A 6000-nucleotide genomic window follows, 5' to 3' on the forward strand; every position below is an offset into this window, starting at 1 on the left:
AGGGGAGGCCTCGGGCCCGGCTCGTCCGGGCTCACCACAGGGAAAGGGCTGCCTTTGTCTAAAGGTCACCACCCGAGCGCGGTGCCCGGGCTGGGCCTGGTGCCTCCCATTGCTAGGCCGAGGGGGTGGAGATGGGGGGCCGCCCCAAATCTCGGAGGTGACAGGGGTAAGGCTCACCTCCCTCCTCCCCCCACCCCCCGTAACGGCCCCCTCCGGGAACAACCAGCTAGCGGGGGCGGGGGTCAACTCCTTTCATTGCTGGGGGGTGGGGGACCAAGTCAACTCCTTTCATTGTTTCGGGGCGGTGGGGAGGAGGAGACCCAGTGGCTTCCTTCCGCATCCATCCCTCCCCAGCATGCCGGAGGCCCCGTTTCTCTCCGGCACCCCCGGAGGGATCTGAGGAGGGAGCGCAGGGGACGGGCGAGAGGGGGAGATGAAGGCTCGCCAGCTCCGGCCGGGAAACCACCATCCGCTGCCCCCATTGCCCTCTTCTTCCCCAAAAGGCAGGGAGCAGGGTGAGGGGAGGGGGGGCCCCCGGGCCGGGGGAGGGGGTCTCCCCACCCCTCCCCCCGTGGAACGTTAGGTCTCGTTTTTCCGCCGCTCCATTGTATCCCCGGCAGCCGGCGGGAGGGCCGGGGAGGCACCGGGCGCCGGGTTTGGGCAGGGGAGCCCAGGGTGGGTGGAGGGGGGGTCCCCGCAGAATCGGGGCGGCGGTGATGGAGAGACGCGGGGGGTGAGGGGGGGCTGCCGGGGGTGGTGGGCGCCGAACAGAAAAAGAGGCAGCGGGCGATGCGCCCCGGTTGGGGGGCTAAGTGTGTGAGTGTCGGGGGGGTGGGTTCGGCCCCGGCTCCGGCTCCCCCCACACACACCCTCGCCGCCAACCCCCACTCCCCCCTCGCTTTTGCGCCCTGTCACAGCCCCGACTCGCAGGTAGAGAGAGTTAAGAGATTTAAAGAGAAATTGCTACATTGTGAGAAACTCACCCTGATGTTTGAGCAGCCGTCGGCGCGGGGTCTCCGAGACGGCCCCGCACGGGCTGCAAAGGGAGGACCCAGAAGGGGCCGACCGGCCGGGCCGGTCAGCGCACTGCCTGATCGCATGGCGGCCGCCCGGCAGCCTCCGCCAGGCCCCCGCCGCCGCCCCGCGCCGCGGCCCGGGCACCCCGGACCCGCGCCCGCTCCGGGCGGGACCCCTCGGGTTTGCAAAAAAAAAAAAAAAAAAAAAATTATTTTTTAATTACATGCAAAAGAAAAAAAACCTTGCGGGTTTTGTGTTCCGCCCCCCCCTTTCCTCCTCCTCCTCCTCCTCCTCCTCCCTCCGCCCTCGCCGAGGGACGGGCTTGGGGGAGGCCCCGCCCCGCGACTCAGCAAACCAGCTTCGGCTCTGGGCGCCGAGCTGCGGGCCCGCGAACGAATGGGAGGCTGCGAACGCCCCGGGAGGGTGACCTCCGCACCGGCGCCGCCCCTTCCCCAGCCCTAGTCCCGGGGGTTCAGGGGCGCCCCTTCCCAGGCTACGGTGGAGTCCGCCGACTGCATCGAGCAATGCTCCGGATTAGGGGAAAAGGCTAAAGGGATTCGCCCTCCCGTATCCCGGGCGCCCAGCCCGTCTGGGGAGCGGGCGCGGTGCGCCCTGGGCGCGCCCCGACGCGGGGGATGGTCGCCGGGCGGGAGGACGCGACCAGGGGGAGCGCCGAAGGTTCGAAAAGGTAGCGGGAGTCGCGGCTGGAGGAGAGGGGGAGGCCCCGCAGGTGGAATCGCGAAGGAGCCGGGAGTCGGAGCCAAAAGGGTGGAAGGTGCGGGGGCGGGGGGGGGTGCTTTGGGGCTACTGGCCGGGACCCCGAACGCGGCTCGCTCACTCACCTCAATCGGTCTTTTGAGCTGCTACGCCCCGGGGAGGGCGCCGGGGACGTGGGTCCGACCTGTCTTAGAGCCTCCTCGAGGCCTCTCGGGCCGCGCAGATGGGACTCCCAGAAGCCCCGGGACGCCTCGGTGGTGTTGGGTCTGTTTCCGCCCCGCGGGGCCGTGTACGCCTTTCGGGCGTGACACTTCGGTTCGCGCGTTCGTTCAGGGAACGCTTGCTGAGCGCCTGCTGTGTGCCCTGCGCCTTGCTCGGGGCCCATCGAGCACCCAGACAGCTCGGAGCTACCCTGCCGGGGCGCACAGGCCAACGGGACTTATATTCTGGTCTCTTCTTACCTTCTGTTTCCCCGATGCCCTGGAAAAGCCATGTGTATACCGAAGCAGTTCAATAAATGTGTGTTGAATAAATGAGTGATTGAGACCTATGTGTTTTAAGCTTTAGAATTGATCCTGGCATCTTGGTGGCACTACGCGTATTATTTAAGACACCACGGAGGTTAAGCGCGCTGACTCAAACCAGCGAGCCTGTGCTTCACATCCTGCCGCTTCCTTTGCTGTGTGACCTTGGACAAATTACTTCACCTCTCCGTGCCTCCATTTCCAAGAGGAAATAATTAATAGGCCTCATTTCATAAGGTCATTAGGAGAAAATGTTCTCATGGGGAGCAGCATGTGACAGGAAGTGCCAGATAAGTGCTGTTATTATTTACTATTATAGTAAAAGGAAACTTTATCAATTCCAGAAGTGAACACGTGTTGCCGCAAACATGAGACAGTGGTCAGTCTATAACTCATATAGTTATAGTAATCCATGGCCCACTGAGGTATGTGACCTTCCAGGAACCGCAACATAGGAGGACATTATTTTTGTGCAGGTTGCCCTTCCATTTGCTAAGATTGAGCCACTGGGCTACACCTTCAGTATTCATTTACCTGGGTGCCATTTTTCCAGTCTTCACCAAGAAGAGATCTCCAGGAACTCCCATCTAGAGACCTTTAGTTATTCCCACCTTGCAGTGTAGAAAACTAAATTGGCTCAGAGAGGGGAAGCGTTTTGCCCAAGGTCACACAACCGGGAAGTGGGACCTGATCTGAGCTGGGTGGCACTGGTGTCTCTTGTTATAGCTGCCAACCCTGGGGGGCTCGGAACTAGGGAACTGACTGGGGTTCAAAGGTAGCAGACCTGAGGCATTGTGGGGGGTGACTGTCCAAGTTTATTCATTCATACAGGAAGTATTGTTTATGGGTATCTAGTGTGTGCCAGGAATATAGCAGTGACCAAGAACACCCTGGTTCCTGCCCCATCGCTACCCCCTAGCCCCATTCTGCAGCTCACAGTCTATTAGGGGACACAGACAATGAGCAAGTAAGCAAATAAGTCACTTAGCCTCAGTTTCCCCTGCCCTCTGTAGCAGGTTCCAGGCTTCTTAGGTGCATTATGGTATCTACCACTCCCCCAACACACACCCCAGAACAGTGCCTGGCACTTAGTAAGTGCTCAAGAAAGATCTGCTGAGCAATGAGATAATACCCACCCTTCCACAGGCATACCTGACCTCTTAGGAAGATGGTCTTGAGGCCAGGCGGCCTGGAATGGGCATGGGTGTGAAAGAAGCCCCCAATCTAGCCATCGCTGGCAAAACCCTGGGAGGTCAAATGTCCAAGGCCAGAGGAGGGGTCTATATGCACCCAAATGGGAAGAGACCTGCTATTCTTTAGGGGGTGACACACCCCTGCCCTTTGAAAATCAGATGCAAGTTGTAAGTTCCAGGTTCAGAATCGGGTTGGCAGTGAGACCCAGATAGGTTCAGCAACTTGCCCCAGGGATACCCAGCCAGGGGAGGGACTAATCCCAGATGTTCTGTTATGAGTCACCAGATGAACCTGGGGCAAGTCACTTCTCCAGCCCCTCCATTTTCTCATCTGTAAAATGGGACCTGTATAGTCAGACACCAAAATCCATCGCCCCCCAACATTTTATTCTGAACATTTTCAAATATGGAAAAGTGGAAGAAATAGGATAAATACCCACCACCTAGATTCAACCATCAGCATCCTACTCTACTAGCTTAATCACACATCTGTGCATCTATCTATCCATCAAATCCATCTCAGTTTTTGATGCATTGCAGACATCTGTTTATCTCCCCCGAACACATCATTAAGCTGGTAATCCTAACTAACTCCTCGCTTTGATAAACACTCTGACAACTGTTAATACCAACCCCCTGGGCCAGGCCCTGACTCTCATTTAAACCTCAATTCTAACTTTTTTGTGTGGAGAAACCAGTTCAGAGAGGGTAAGAAACCGGATCAATGTCACACAGCCGGGGAGTCAAACCCAGCTCTGTTTGTCCCCAGAGTCCAGACGTTATGAAGGCTATGGAAAGGATGAAATGGGACGAGGCACATAGAAACTCTTATGGGACAGGGACAGAGCAGCATCCAGATGTGAGAAATTAGGACGGGAGAAGATGCACCCACCTTTTCTCATCTACCAAATACACTACACCTCTGTGCTCAGCTGGGCTCTGGACACAGGGTCCTTGCCTGCCAATATGGAACTTAATCCCATATAGGTCATGATATTTCCTCTCTCCTAACATAGGTCTGGGCAGGAGACAGACACCTCACAAGTATTTGCTGAATGAGCTTGGATTTCTGGGCCCCTCATCTCAACGTTTCATGGACTGTTTTAATTATAACCGTGCAGCTGAAAAGGAACAGCAGGAAACCCATTTGCTGTGGAAAGTCCAGGACACTGGAGAATTAACCTGCCCTCTCCCAGGGGCTGTGATGCCTTGTTCCACTTTTAGCCCACCGGCTCCAACTCCCCCTGGTCCTCCCAACCCTCCAGCCCAGAAACCTCCCTTCTCCCACCCCCAGTACAAGCGCATTTTCTATCCCGTCAAATTTCTAGTCCCCTCAAATTTCTAGTCCTTCCCCACCCCACACTCAGCTCTCCCAACCAGATCCTAATGCCCTTTATCTCTGAGTCCTACACCTCCTACCCGTCCAACAGCCCAGTTCCTACCCTGAGGGAGCCTGACCAGAGTCTGGCCTGATTCCCGTTTCTCTACAGAGGCGTGGTTTTCCTTTTTCCTTCTTTCTTTCTTTCTTTTTTTTTTTTTTTAAACAAGTTGTTTGTGCCTCTGAAAGTCAAAGGAACGGCCATCGCGGCTCCTCCCTCGCACCCGCAACTGCAAAGTCTAAAACTTGGCCAACCCAAGTTCTGTTTCTTGATCTGGCAAGATGTTTCCGAGGGTGTTTTTCGTTTTCAGTTGAGCAGCACGCTTAGGATCCGTGCACTTTTCTGGAGGCATGTAACACTTCAATAACAAGAAGGAACAAAGCAAGAAAAAACCTTGCCCAGAACACCCCTGCGGTCCCTCCACTTCTCGTTCAATCCGACTTCAGGGGAAAGTTTTCATCAAAGACCTCTCCAGGATCCGAATTCTAGCCGCCAGGAGGGGAAAAATAGGAGGACTAGGAGGGAACTGACTCCGGAGCGACCTGCGCCCTCTGACCGCGCCCTTTAAATATGGCTCGTACAGCGGGACAGTGCTACCCCAGCACGCAGCTACGCTGGCTCGCCTGGAGCGCCAAGACCGCGAGCGGCGGCAAATCAGGCAGCTACAAGCCCACCCCGACCTTGGGTCCTCAGAGCGGCAAGTGCGGGGGGCGGGGCCTAGCCGCCCATTGGCCCAAGATGGGGGGCGTGGCCGCATCTCCGTCCCGCCCCCATCCCCGCCTAGTTAAATAGGCTTCGCGCCGGCCCGGGGAATTATTCATCGTGGGGCGGGGCCTGGGTTTGTTTACACGCTGCCATTGGCTGGATTTGAATCGGCCCGACTGCGGGCCGGCCGCGGGGCGGGGCGCCAGAGGGCCCCGGCCTGCGCCTGACAGCTTCAGCTAGGCAGCCCACATAAGACGAGCCGCCAAAGCACTGGAACCCTGGAGATGGGGATACTCTAAGTGGAGGCTGGCAGCGGGGGCGGGCAGGTTGAGGCTTCTGCAGGTTTCTTGATAAATGCTAACCAAGGGAGTAGGGAACATTGTTTTTGTTTTCATAAAAAGTAGTAAGGATAAACAAACCCGCAAACAACCTAGCTGTCCATGGATAGGGGACTCATTAAATAAG

At 57.1% G+C, this 6000-nt stretch overlaps 1 protein-coding gene across 8 annotated transcripts in view; it reads right to left on the reverse strand.

Moving 5' to 3' along the window:
* BICRA (BRD4 interacting chromatin remodeling complex associated protein) overlaps positions 1–2307 on the reverse strand; it is a 76031-nt gene extending 73724 nt beyond the window's left edge. For 4 of the 8 annotated variants that reach the window (XM_067720040.1, XM_067720034.1, XM_067720036.1 and 1 more), the window contains exon 1: positions 984–1286. The gene's annotated coding sequence lies outside the window, so the exon portion shown is untranslated. Of the gene's footprint in view, positions 1–983; positions 1288–1859 lie in introns of those variants that run through there. The other 4 variants (XM_067720037.1, XM_067720039.1, XM_067720041.1 and 1 more) reach the window with 4 other exon arrangements.
* Positions 2308–6000: the final 3693 nt, after the last annotated feature.

The sequence above is a fragment of the Pseudorca crassidens genome, chromosome 20, assembly GCF_039906515.1.
Source record: "Pseudorca crassidens isolate mPseCra1 chromosome 20, mPseCra1.hap1, whole genome shotgun sequence".
Taxonomy (NCBI): Eukaryota; Metazoa; Chordata; class Mammalia; order Artiodactyla; family Delphinidae; genus Pseudorca; species Pseudorca crassidens.